The following is a 14,113-nucleotide window of genomic DNA, read 5'->3' as shown; positions in this document are numbered from 1 at the left end:
CAACCAAAAAAGTCTTAGCCAAGAATCTTAGAAGCTGAGGAATAAGCACGTCATTTATTTTCAGATATGAGTTTTAGATTTAGAAGTCATGGTTCTTTAATATAGGTTATTACGACATTACCATTTTGGTTATGATGTTAAATTATGAGGGCGTGTATTAAGACTTAGTCTACTTGGAACTATGAAGAGATTGAGCAATCACTGTGAGGGGCTTGTCCTCCAAAAAACTTATTTTCTTTTGTGTTCTGTTAAGAGTCTTGACTTGTGTATTAATAATACTTATATGAGACAGTGTGGAAAAATGCTTGAGTTGAGTGTTCCAGAGGACAAACTCATTTCAAAAGCAATCTCAGTTTCCTCATCTGTAAAGTAGCCATAATAATACCTTCATCATTATGTGAAGAAGAGTAAATTCTATTAATGAAATAAAATAACGTGGGTGTTTAGAGCGGCAGACTTTGGTTCAGATCCTACTCTGCCTCTCACTAGCTGTATGAGTTTGGCAGATCATTCAATCTCCCAGAGCTTGAGTGGCCTCATCTAAAAAGCAGGGATAAGAATAAATACTTCACAGGATTATTTTGAAAGCTTTTTGCTTGTAATGGGAACTTGACAATTGTTAATGTTCCTCCCACACCTGTTATGTCCTTTCAGGCTTCTCTGTTTGCCATGGGTGGGTTACAGAGTCATAGGCTTTGCCAGATGATTGTTACAGCTTGGGTAGTTGGAGGTTATGAACTAAGATGACAGTTTGAGAATGGGAAGGACTCAGCCCAACGCATCTGAAGTACAGTCTCTGAGAGGGACCAGGCAGGTGCACACAAAGCCTTTTGTATGGCTGTTAAGGTGAAGGGCAGACCAGCTGTGTGTGTGTGTTTGTGTGTGTGTGTGTGCGTGTGTGTGTGTGTAAATATTGGTCTCCTGAAACTCATGTTTGTCATATGGTGTCTGAAAACTCTGTGCATTTCTGAGTAGTGTCTCTGAGCTGAGGGCACTTGGGAGGGGTGGAAGCGTGGCAGTGGGGTCCCTGATTTTGATTCCTGCCTTAATGGCACTGTATAAATATGCTGGGGGTCATCCTAGGCCAGTAGGCCACACAGGACCAAAAGGTAGAGTTTTTGTTGTAATCTTTTTTTTTTTTAATACATTTATTTATTTTATTTATTTATTTTTGGCTGCGTTGGGTCTTCATTGCTGCGTGCGGGCTTTCTCTAGTTGCAGTGAGCGGGGGCTACTCTTGGCTGCAGTGCGCAGGCTTCTCATTGCAGTGGCCTCTCTTGTTGCAGATCATGGGCTCTAGGCATGCGGGCTTCAGTACTTGTGGCACGCAGGCTCAGTAGTTGTGGCGCACGGGCTTAGTTGCTCAGCGGCATGTGGGATCTTCCCGGACCAGGGATCGAACCTGTGTCCCCCACACTGGCAGGTGGATTCTTAACCACTGAACCACCAGGGAAGCCCTGTTGTAATCTTTGTTTACATCAGAGGGAAATCCTTGACTATAAGACAGAGAAACAGCTGTGTCTTCTAGGCAAGGCAGCAAACCAAGGTATCCTAAGTATGGTGTGGTGGAAAGAAAGTGTGGTGGAAAGAATACGGGGACTGTGGCAGACAGATCTGGGTGAATCCCAACTCCACTACTTACCAGTTATATTATCATGAATCTCTGAGCCCCAGGTTAAGCCTCTTAAAGTTGGGATAATAATATCTAGAATTAAATGACATAAAATGAATGTCATGTATGTGGAAGTGCCTGACATGTATGTCCTTACTTTTAACAAAATAGCTATAAAATGACACAAACACATCATTTTGAAGGCTACTTAAAAGTCTGTTTTAATTAAAATAAACCAATTCCTAGATCTTAAAGTTCTCTTGAGATTTTAGTTATCTTTATCCCAGGTCAAAATGCATAGTGACAGGGCCAACCAGCTGGGCCAGTTCCAGACCCCTGTGCCCAGACATCACAGGCAGTGGAGAGACAATCATCATTGGATTGTCCTGACCTCTTGGCCTCTGTACCAAGACATATGGGTACTTGGCTTGGTCTCACTAATGCCAACCACTCAATTCCTCATGTTAATGAATTGTAATGACTTTATTACTTTAGTTCTTTAGAGTAAATAGTATCCTTGTTGGCTATCTCTTCAAGTTTTAATCATGGTATTGAAAGTTAATTACAAAAGATCAACTCTCTAGAAACTCAGTAATTATAAATGTTTTGACACCTATGTCAAAACTTACCCTTCAATTAATAATATCAGGTTGATGTTTCTTAGATTTTTTAAGGTATCAACTACATGCTCACAAATGTCATTAGATCACACACACACACACACACACACACACACACACACACACACACAAATTATGTTTAAATGTTTATGGCCTAGAAACTGACCAACAAGTTAACATAGAAAAGCCAAAATGGGGCTTCCCTAGTGGTGCAGTGGTTAAGAATCCGCCTGCTAGTGCAGGGGACACGGGTTCGTGCCCTGGTCCAGGAAGATCCCACATGCTGCAGAGCAACTAAGCCCGTGCACCACGACTACTGAGCCTGCACTCTAGAGCCGGCGAGCCACAACTACTGAGCCTGCCCGCTGCAATTACTGAAGCCCATGCACCTAGAGCCCATGCTTCTCAACAAGAGAAGCCACTGCAATGAGAAGCCCGCGCACCGCAACGAAAAGTAGCCCCCGCTCGCCACAACTAGAGAAAGCCTGCACTCAGCAATGAAGACCCAACGTAGCCAAAAATAAATAAAAATTTAAAAAAATTAAAAAAAAAGAAAAACCCAAATGTTTGAGGTAGGCCCCCTGTAGCTGATTTAAATGGAATCATCTCCTAATGGCTGTTTAAAGCACCTGAATAAGACAATTTTTCCATTTTCTTCTCTAGATCATCAATGGTGTCTTGCCAGGTAGTCCATGAGGCTCCATCCCACCAAATTCCAGTCAGGATTCAGCTGGCAAAAGGGCAATCCTGCTAAGCATAAGCCAAAAAAATTATCTGGAGAGAGTTCAGGAAACAAATGTCCCAGTCTAGGGTCTAGTGCCTGGGCAACAGCAGATCTGAGCTGTTAGCACTTTGGCGGGGGCTGAGAGTGAGGGCTGGCCCACCCACACGGAGGCCTCTTGGTCATTTCAGACCTGCTCATCTGAGTAGCTGCTTGGTGGAGGGAGCCAGAAAAAGAAGCCCAAGACAGGGTTCTTGCCCTCTGAGATGGTAGAATATGAAACAAAATGTTACGGACCACAGCATTGTCCAACTTTGGGAGAGATGAGACTTTTGCTGTGGACGAGGCATGGGAAGATTGAACAGGTGCTGGGCTCTGAAGGCTCATCGGGCTTGGATCTTGGGGTGGGCGTGGGTGGTGAACCAGGGAGAACATCACCCAGACTTCTGTGCTGTCAGTCAGCATCAGTCAGCCTGGATTTCTTTATTTTTTTTATGTTTTGGTCACACCGTGCGGCATGGGGGATCTTAGTTCCCTGACCGGGGATCGAACCCACACCCCCTCAATTGGAAGCACGGAGTCTTAACCTCTGGACCGCCAGGGAAGTCCCAGCCTGGATTCTTATCATGCTCAGAATCACCAGGTTATAAGAAGGCAATTTCTGCAGAACTGCAGCTCAGTTGATTTGGCAGTTCCAGAAAATGAGTGTGCAGGCTCTTGGTTGGAATGTCATTGTTGTAGCCATCACAAAATATTTATCAGTGTATTTATCACCATTGGTTGCAAGAAACTAGGCCACGCTAATCAGGATAGGTTCAGTTCTCTGAGATGCCGTAAGAGGCGTCTCAGGGGTAAATAGCTGACATGGCCTGAACCCAAATCCCCCTGGGTCTTTGTTAACCAAAGGGGCACAGGTTCTGTCCTGTCAGGAGCTCCTGGAGGCCTGACTAGACTAGACATGGATCTGCTCCAGGCTTCAGCCCCCAGCAGAGCCTGTGTCCTCCAGCATCCAGAAGTCCATCAGTGGACTTGGAGCCCCAAGGCTTTCATGATTTCACAATCAGCACCCCTTGCTGCCCTGGGTTTGGGGCTACAAAGGTCCAAACAACAGTCCAGGAGCATTCAGGCATAACTTTCCCAGTGGCCTCTCTTCTCAGGAGACTGTCTCTTTCAGAGCCAACTCTGAGCTTTGCAGGCTCTGGGCAACAGAAGGTTACTGGAGGATTATCAAAGGATTAGGGGGCTTTGCTGAGTGAGCATGTACGGGTACTTTCTGCCAGAGTGATTTTTCTGAAACAGATCTGATCATGCCACCCCTCTATGGCTCTGTGTCTCCTGCAGCTGTATTTGGAAAAGTGTTGCCCAACCATACTCTGCATCAAACTCACCCAGCCAATGGAGTAGTTATTAAAATGCAGATTCCTGAGTCTACTCTCTCATCGGTTGAATCTGAATTTCTGTGTGCAGCTTTCAGGAACCACAGTTAAAACAAGCTCCCCACTAAAGTCGGAGAACCAAAGTACATTACAGGATAAAGTCCAAACTGCTTAGCCTGGAGGACAAGGCCCACCAGGATGTTGCTATGCCTGTCTCTATCTTCTCACCCATCCTGGAAGCACTTACCTACCCTGCACCCCCAGTGAGGCACCTCATAGAATTAGGGTCTCCCTCTCACCCCCATGATGTTCCTACTACTTAGAACACCCTCCCTCCCAGCCCCACCTCCCTTCCTCTCTTTACTCTTTTATTCTTAACAATTAGCTCAGCCATTGTCTTCTCTGGATTAGACATGCCTCCTCTAGGTACCTCTTAGTGGTGCCCACACTGACTCAAAACCTTGTGGTACTTGTCTTTCTTCCCATTGCACTATGAGCTCCGTGAGATGGGGCCATGTCTTGTCTTGTTTTCCAAGTGTGTGTTATGTTCCCTGGCCCTTAGGAGAGGCTCAGAAACAGTTGGGAATAAATCAAGTTTTCAAGTTAGAGGTACCAAAGCCTTGGGTCTATTTGGGTTGAGTACATCTTCTTAACAAAACCCAAATATTGGCGGTGGTGATTGTTTTTAAATTCTAATCTCTCAAAGACAACGATGGGAATAATAAAGAAGTAATAAACTTAGGCTATGAGATGAATTACGTACACTTTACTGGAGATAGTTAGGCATTATATGTGCAACAAATTTCAAATGGAGGTACAATCATGGTGTGTGGCCCTGTCCTCACTGTACAAAATCACACTCAGGGGGCCGGAGTTAGATGGCAGGGGGTGTTGGACGGGTGGGCCACCGCTGGGAGTTGAGGAACCCAGGGCTGAAGCTAAGATAGGGGGTCAGGACCTCCAAGGAGAAAGGAGTCAGAGGTCTGGGTCAGCACTGGCAGGTGTCCTGAGGGTGGTTGCTTCCAGGATTAAGTAACCTGACCAAATCCTGAAGGCAGCAGTTTGTAGAGGCACAAACACCACCATCATCAAGAGTCAGGAGCTGGGTAAAAAGTGGGCCAAGAATGGTGAAGAGTTTGGAAAAGGCGGGCCAGCACTTCTCTCCAGGAGCCCTTGGGATAGCATGCCAGGCCTCCACAACGGGGTTTTATAACGAAGGCCTTGTTTTGGGCAGTCAGCTGAAGGTAGCTGTGGGCCCTGGGCACGTGTTTGTGGGAACATGACATCTAGGGGAGGATGGGCATCTGGACAGCATGGTCAGGAACCCCTGATAAAATTCTTACCAGCCTCCCCACCCCCCACCTCTCTCCCTTTAAAAATAAACAGCAGAAATTTATTTCTCACAGTTCTGGAGTCTGGAACTCTGAGGTCAGGGTGTCAGCACAGGAGAGTTCTGGTGAGGATCCTTTTCTGGGTCACAGACTCCTGACTTCTCACTGTATCTTCATGTGGCCAAGAGCAGAGAAAGGAAGCAAGCCTTCTTGTTCTGTCTCTGACTCTGGCACTGACCACGGCTTTTGTGGTTTTGGAAAAGGCCACCATCCCTCTTCCTGCTCTGGCCAACCGTAAATGGTGACATTTTCATCAACTGCCCTGCCCCTCCAATGAAGTCATCTCGTGAAATGGTAAGCCTCTGAGTCTGCGTGTTTGAAACTTTAGTAACACTCTGAAAGCTGTGGGCCTCTTTACAGCAGGTGTCTCTGATACAAGATGCAGGTCCCTAAACACTGCTGCCTGTTTTACCTCTGCACACTTTTCTTTCAACCTTGGCCTGACGGGACGCTCATGTTTGGCCTCCCTGGATTAACTGAGTCTCTTCCCAGAGCCCCAGGGAGTGTCAGCACTGGAGTGGTTGTTCCAAATGTCTCACCACTTATGCCTCTTTAGCTTTCTTAAATCCTTTTGTCTTTTTATTTCCAGTTTGGCCAGTACCTGCCATTCTTTTCACCTCATCAAAAGGTTGAATGAAACAATGTTTGTTCACCAGATTTCCCATGGAACCATGCTTTAGGGGAGTATCAGAGAGGCAAATTGTTTCTGTGTTCTCCAGCCTCTGTCCTGGGCCTTGGTCCTCCCAGCTTGGCTGTGTGCATGACCTTGGGCGTGTGCCCGCCTCCAGGTGGCCACCCTTACCCCCAGTCCCACTGTACTCTGTTTCATCATCATTTCAACCCCTTCTCCATCCAACATTGCTGTTCCAATCCCAAAGTTTGTTTCTCCTAGTGTTTTAAGCACTGCAGTGCCCTTTGGTGGTCATTGTAGACGTACTGTGCTTTTGAGAAGAGGGTCTGAGGGTCTGTATATACATGCAATTTTGGGCCCTTGCTTGATACTGGTCTGTTGCTCTGGTGCTTTTTTTAATTAAAAGGGAGGCAGGTATGAGCGCGGGCTGAAGACAGGACTGGGGTCATCAAGACTTGAGCCTCATCTATCTCTGACATTGAGTCTCCCTCTGGCCTTGGGTGAGTTCCTTAAATTTTGAATGAAGACTCTAATGAAGGGTCCTGGAGTTTCTGGGGGACATGCTAAATATTGTTGAAAACACTAATTATTGAAAATATCTTCTCGACGGCACAGCTGTATCCGTTGGCAAATGCCAAATTTCTTTTTGCAAGTCCAGGGTCAGATACCCTAGCTTCCCTCTGCTTGAGCACCATCAGATAGCTGTCTCATTTTTCATCAGAATAGGAATAGCAGGCATAAGCATTCATTAATCGTAGCTATTAAAAAAAAAAACAAACTCCTGAGCAAATTCAAGTAGAATGTGATTGTGAAAGCCAAGCCCTGTTGCCAAAGAAAGGTGTGTGTGTGTGCGTGCGCTCTGGGCCACCTGCTATGTTATGTAATATCTGATCCTTGACCCCTGGATGTTATCCAGTGAGTAGCTGGTTGGATTTGGGGTCTAACTTGCCTTGGGAGCTGTTCATAGCCTTGCTGGGAACTAGATGACTATGGCGTTTCAATCCTGCTTGATAAACAGTCTCTTCCCCTGGTCCATCTGACACAGCCCGGCTGGTTTGCAGGGCCGGCAATCGCCTACTGTGTCTCTAGAGAAAGGCTCTGAATGGTCAGCGAGGAGCTGCCACAGAGCTCTTGGCAGCCCATCCCAGGTTTGCAGGAAGGGTTTCGGGGAATTTTGAGGACATCTTCTATGCAGGGATTTACAGGCTTTCTCTGTTAAGGAACTTTAACATTCTAAGCAGCTGCCTGAGTGTTTTGCAGGGAACGTATGCATTACTTCCACTCTAAGCCAGGCTCTTTCTTTGGGGCTGGGCCAGGGCCTGTTGCTGTCTGTGCACAGGGCCTAGGGGACCGTTACAGCATTGGATTTGTCTAGAACAGCCTATTTTTAGCTGTTGAGTGAATCAAAAATGATATTTCTATCACACCACCTAAGTCAACCAAGCTAGGCTGCTGTAATGTAACCAGGATGCAGACTAATTTGAGGCACCTAATGGTAGGGGGCAGTGTGCTGCACTGCTAGACAGCTCTGCTCCACACACACACTCAGGACCCAGAGTCTTTCCATCTTGTGGCTCTGCCATCCTGAATCCTTAAGCTTGTTTCCATGGTTACCACAAAATCAAGTTCCAGTCAGCAGAGTTGGGGAAAGAGCATGGAGCGGCCCTCCTGGTCCGATGTCACACCTGTCACTTCCACTCCATTCTGCTAAAGAGAGCTTAGTGACCAGGCCACATGTACCGCAAGGCTTGAGTAATGCTGTCTCCACCTGGGCAACTTGGCACCAAGTCACTGCTCTGTTATTGTGGAAGAAGAAGTGAATGGATGTAGTGCATAGCTAGCAGCCTCCCCGTAGCCTATTCTTTTACATCATTCAGTTACTTTATGAGTTCTGTGTTCAAAGCCTGCCCTCAGGGTTGGATTCATGGGTGGGAGGCCTGTGCGCTTGTGCTTGATTTAATGCCCTGCTCTTGCCATCTTGAAATTCTAAATAATTTTTTAATAAGCTTTCATTTTTCACTGGGCCCGCAAAATTATGTAGCCAGTTCTGCCTGCCATTTCCCAAATTAGCATTTTCATTCTACCCTATTCAATATTAACTGAAAATCCATTTTATAGTAAGACAAGCATGAAAGGTCACAGGAGGGATGGGATGCAAAGGTGAGTGAGGTTCAATATCTGGCATCTTTCCATTTCAGCGGGGGGGTGAGAGAAGTGGAGTAGTTATCATTCAGAAGAGTCCTCCACATGCTGCTGTGAATATTCCTGGGGTGGCCTCTGATGGTGGTGCTGTTGTCAGGGGGTAGCGGGTGGTGGTGTAAGATATTAGCTCTGGATAGGATAGTTTTTAAATGAATTGTTTCAAGCCTACAAAAAATAGAGAGAGCCATCTTACAACTATCTATGTATCCACCATTTAGTTTTGTCAACTCTTAATATGTTACCATGCTTGCTTCAGAAATTTTTAAGAAATTTGAATATTACACATATAGTTGAGCCTCCTTTGTGTCTCTTCCTGAATCTCATTCCCCTCCCTCCCACCTAGAAGTGATCATCTCCTAAATTTGGTGTTCATAATCCTCAAGCATAGTATTTTTCACTGCTTATATATGTATCTATAAATAATTATTAGTACTTTCACATGTTTTAAATTTTATAAAAATGGTAGCATACACTATTCATTCATTCATTCAACAAATACTTACTGAGTAGCTACTATGGCCAGGCACTGTTTTCGGCACTGGTGGTGGGGGAAATGCTGGCCAACTCCACCGAGTGGGCCGTCACCATTGCTGGTGTGCTGCAGTCTGTTACTGAGTGTACTGAGCAGATCTGCCTAGGCATGCTGGAGATGCTCTCTCTCAGTCCCCAGAACGGAGAGTCATGACCATTTTGTACCAGCCCATGCCAGATAGCTCTCTAGTCAACTGTGAGGGTGGCCAAGTTTGGTGCAGAGATGCTGCAGGCTACCCCACACCATCGATGACCTGGAGGGACCACCTCTAGATGCCTACTCAATTCAAGGACAACACACCATTTCTCCACTCCATCTGGCTAAGCTGAACCAGGTGGCAAGACAACATTCTCACTTTGCCGTGATGCACGGTGAGACTGGATTTACCAGAATTGACTCCAGCCTTCCAGAGATCAAGGCTATTGGGCAAGTTTGGACGCATTTAGTCAAACTACCCATGAACTCACCATTCCAAATAGCTTAATTGGCTGCATAGTCAGGCACCAAGGCACCAACATTAATGATATCTGCCAGATGTCCAGGGCCCAGATCAGAACTGCCAACCCAGTGGAAGGCTCTCCTGGAAGGTAGATTACTGTCACTGGTTCTGTTGCCAGTGTTAGTCTGGCCCGGAATCTAATCAATGCCAGGCTATCCTCTGAGAAGGGCATGAGGTGCAGCTAGAATGGTGTAGGTTCACTCATAACCCCTTTATGCTGTATTCTCATAATCCAGCTGTGTAATTTCTGGTCAGTGATTTCCAGGTTTTAAATTATTTCTGAGTGTTCAGTTTCTACACAACTTTATCTTCCCCTGAGAATTTAAAAATCACATTCTCTGTTCAGTTGTTAATGCTGGGATTCATATTTAGTTTTATAAGCTTTTCTCTGTTTTTAGTTTTGTTTTGGGTTTTTTGGCTCATGGATTTTATTTGTGTTTGTTGATAAGAAATGTAAGAGCAGAATGTTAAATTCAGTTTAGTTCTGTAATATGAAGAATTAAAAATAAAAAATGGTTTGGTTAATAACAACCAGAAAAAGTAAGAGACTAAACAAAAATTCCTGCCCTCATGGAGTTTGTACTCTAGAGGAGCAGTGAGACAATAAGCAAGAAGAGAAAGTAAAAACATGTAGTATGTTTGATAGTGATAACTGCTAAGGATATACGAAAAAGCAGAGAAGGGGGTATGATGTCAGGATGGGGATGGGCAGTTGAAATTTTAGACTGCATAGCCAGGAAGGCCTTGCTATTTCTATCCTGCTGCCATTAGATATTTTTTCTAACCATTAAGTTTTGAGACTTATCAATTTTGAAATACATACTTTTAATTAGTTCATTTCCACTGCTTCATGACATCAATAGCATGAATTGGACATAATTCATTTATCAATTCTTTGGTTGATTAATATTCAGATTGATTTTTGATATTCTGCTATTAGAAACAAGGCTACAAAGAGTACCCCTGACCGTGTCTCCACATGCACTAATACAGAATAGACCTAGGAGGAGACTGTTGGGCCAGTGGACATGCATGTCTTCAACTTCATTAGATGTTTCCAAATTGCTGTTCAAAATGATCATATCCATGTACACTCTGCAGAAAAGGGTTGCCATAGCATACTTGAAGCTCCTGCCTTCTAGAAGGGCCTGCCTGCTAGGTTGGCCCTTGGCTGGTGCCTGCGAACTCAGATTTCTGGAGTGTTCCCACTGTCCTTTAACAGATAAGGGTGGTTACCTGTGCCTCAACTGTGCAACGTTGCTGTTTATGCAGAGCACCTACTTTCCCTCTGGGAGTCTGGAATTTTGGAACCTGCTAGTTGGAAAGTGTTTATGTGACACAATAGAAACCTTGGGTGTTGCGTCACTAATGGGCTTCCTGGGGCAGAAACACCCATGTGTTGCTGTGTTTTTGCTGCTGTGAAATGACTTTTTTATTTGGATTTTCATTCCTTGTCTATTAGTGAGGTTAAGCATCTTTTCATATGTTTAGTGACCGTTTGAGTTCCTCTTCTGTGATGTGCCTATCATATTCTTTGCTCACTTTTCTTTTGAGTTGCTTGTCTTATCTTACTGCATCATAGGAGTTCTTTATATCTGGATACTAACTTTCTGTTCATTATGTGTATTGAAAAATAATTTCTCTCTCTTTAGGGTCCGTCTTTATTTCTTAGAGTGTGTTTTGTTTTAAGGAAGTTTTTCATGTTAATGTATTCAAGTTAATTATTCTTTCCCCTGTGGTATGTGTATGTGTGCACGCACACATATGTGTTTGTCTTGTTGTATGTCTTTTTTTTTTAAATTTAATTTATTTTTTTATACAGCAGGTTCTTATTAGTCATCCATTTTATACACATCAGTGTATACATGTCAATCCCAATCGCCCAATTCATCACACTACCACCCCCGCCCCCCCCCCCACGGCTTTCCCCCCTTGGTGTCCATATGTTTGTTCTCTACATCTGTGTCTCAATTTCTGCCCTGCAAACCAGTTCATCTGTACCATTTTTCAAGGTTCCTGCAACTTTACCAAATTCATTGATTAGCTCTAGTAGTTTTCTGGTGGCATCTTTAGGATTCTCTATGTATAGTATCATGTCATCTGCAAACAGTGACAGTTTTACTTCTTCTTTTCCTATTTGGATTCCTTTTATTTCTTTTTCTTCTCTGATTGCCGTGGCTAGGACTTCCAAAACTATGTTGAGTAACAGTGGTGAGAGTGGACATCCTTGTCTTGTTCCTGATCTTAGAGGAAATGCTTTCAGTTTTTCACCGTTGAGAATGATGTTTGCTGTGGGTTTGTCATATATGGCCTTTATTATGCTGAGGTAGGTTCCCTCTCTGTCCACTTTCTGGAGAATTTTTATCAGAAATGGGTGTTGAATTTTGTCAAAAGTTTTTCTGCATGTATTGAGATGATCATATGGTTTTTATTCTTCAATTTGTTAATATGGTGTATCACAATGATTGATTTGCGTATGTTGAAGAATCCTTGCATCCCTGGGATAAATCCCACTTGATCATGGTGTATGATCCTTTTAATGTGTTGTTGGATTCTGTTTGCTAGTATTTTGTTGAGGATTTTTGCATCTATATTCATCAGTGATATTGGTCTGTAATTTTCTTTTTTTGTAGTGTCTTCGTCTGGTTTTGGTATCAGGGTGATGGTGGCCTCAGAGAATGAGTTTGGGAGTGTTCCTTCCTCTGCAATTTTTTGGAAGAGTTTGAGAAGGACTGGTGTTAGCTCTTCTCTAAATGTTTGATAGAATTCACCTGTGAAGCCATCTGGTCCTGGACTTTTGTTTGTTGGAAGATTTTTAACCACAATTTCAATTTCATTACTTGTGATTGGTCTGTTCATATTTTCTATTTCTTGCTGGTTCAGTCTTGGAAGGTTATACCTTTCTAAGAATTTGTCCATTTCTTCCAGGTTGTCCATTTTATTGGCATAGAGTTGTTTGTAGTAGTCTCTTAGAATGTTTTGTATTTCTGTGGTGTCTGTTGTAACTTCTCCTTTTTCATTTCTAATTTTATTGATTTGAGTCCTCTCTCTCTTTTTCTTGATGAGTCTGGCTAATGGTTTATCAATTTTGTTTATCTTCTCAAAGAACCAGCTTTTAGTTTTATTGATCTTTGCTATTGTTTTCTTTGTTTCTATTTCATTTATTTCTGCTCTGATCTTTATGATTTCTTTCCTTCTGCTAACTTTGGGTTTTGTTTGTGCTTTCTCTAGTTCCTTTAGTTGTAAGGTTAGATTGTTTATTTGAGATTTTTCTTGTTTCTTGAGGTAGGCTTGTACAGCTATAAACTTCCGTCTTAGAACTGCTTTTGCTGCATCCCATAGGTTTTGGATCATCGTGTTTCCATTGTCATTTGTCTCTAGGTATTTTTTGATTTCCTCTTTGATTTCTTCAGTGATCTCTGGGTAATTTAGTAAGGTATTGTTTAGCCTCCATGTGTTTGTGTTTTTTACGTTTTTTTCCCTGTAATTCATTTCTAATCTCATAGCGTTGTGGTCAGAAAAGATGCTTGATATGATTTCAATTTTCTTAAATTTACTGAGGCTTGATTTGTGACCCAAGACGTGATCTACCCTGGAGAATGTTCCGTGCGCACTTGAGAAGAAAGTGTAATCTGCTGTTTTGGGGTGGAATGTCCTGTAAATATCAATTAAACTATCTGGTCTATTGTGTCATTTAAAGCTTCTGTTTCCTTATTTTCATTTTGGATGATCTGTCCATTGGTGTAAGTGAGTTGTTAAAGTCCCCCACTATTATTGTGTTACTGTCGATTTCCTCTTTTATAGCTGTTAGTGGTTGCCTTATGTATTGAGGTGCTCCTATGTTGGGTGCATATATATTTATAATTGTTATATCTTCCTCTTGGATTGATCCCTTGATATTATGTAGTGTCCTTCCTTGTCTCTTGTAACATTCTTTATTTTAAAGCCTATTTTATCTGATATGAGTATTGCTACTCCAGCTTTCTTTTGATTTCCATTTGCATGGAATATCTTTTTCCATCCCCTCACTTGCAGTCTGTATGTGTCCCTAGGTCTGAAGTGGGTCTCTTGTAGACAGCATATAGATGGGTCTTGTTTTCGTATCCATTCAGCAAGCCTGTGTCTTTTGGTTGGAGCGTTTAATCCATTCACGGTTAAGGTAATTATCGATATGTATGTTCTTATGACCATTTTCTTAATTGTTTTGGGTTTGTTTTTGTAGGTCCTTTTCTTCTCTTGTGTTTCCCACTTAGAGAAGCTCCTTTAGCATTTGTTGTAGAGCTGGTTTGGTGGCGCTGAATTCTCTTAGCTTTTGCTTGTCTGTAAAGCTTTTGATTTCTCCATCGAATCTGAATGACATCCTTGCCAGGTAGAGTAATCTTGGTTGTAGGTTCTTCCCTTTCATCACTTTAAGTATACCATGCCACTCCCTTCTGGCTTGTAGAGTTTCTGCTGAGAAATCAGCTGTTTACCTTATGGGAGTTCCTTTGTATGTTATTTGTCATTTTTCCCTTGCTGCTTTCAATAAT

At 43.2% G+C, this 14,113-nt stretch overlaps 1 long non-coding RNA gene and 1 pseudogene across 2 annotated transcripts in view; both read left to right on the top strand.

Moving 5' to 3' along the window:
* Positions 1-14,113, top strand: part of LOC309636601 — a 39,422-nt gene that overhangs the window by 6,168 nt on the left and 19,141 nt on the right. The window lies entirely within an intron of this gene.
* LOC309636373 (poly(rC)-binding protein 1 pseudogene) lies at positions 2,344-9,769 on the top strand (annotated as a pseudogene). The gene has a single exon. The product of its transcript is annotated as a poly(rC)-binding protein 1 pseudogene (transcript).

Source organism: Balaenoptera physalus (assembly GCF_965194825.1).
Source record: "Balaenoptera physalus genome assembly, chromosome: 1".
NCBI lineage: Eukaryota > Metazoa > Chordata > Mammalia > Artiodactyla > Balaenopteridae > Balaenoptera > Balaenoptera physalus.
The sequence above is the reverse complement of the archived record's forward strand: the minus strand, read 5'-3'. Positions and strand labels throughout refer to the sequence as shown.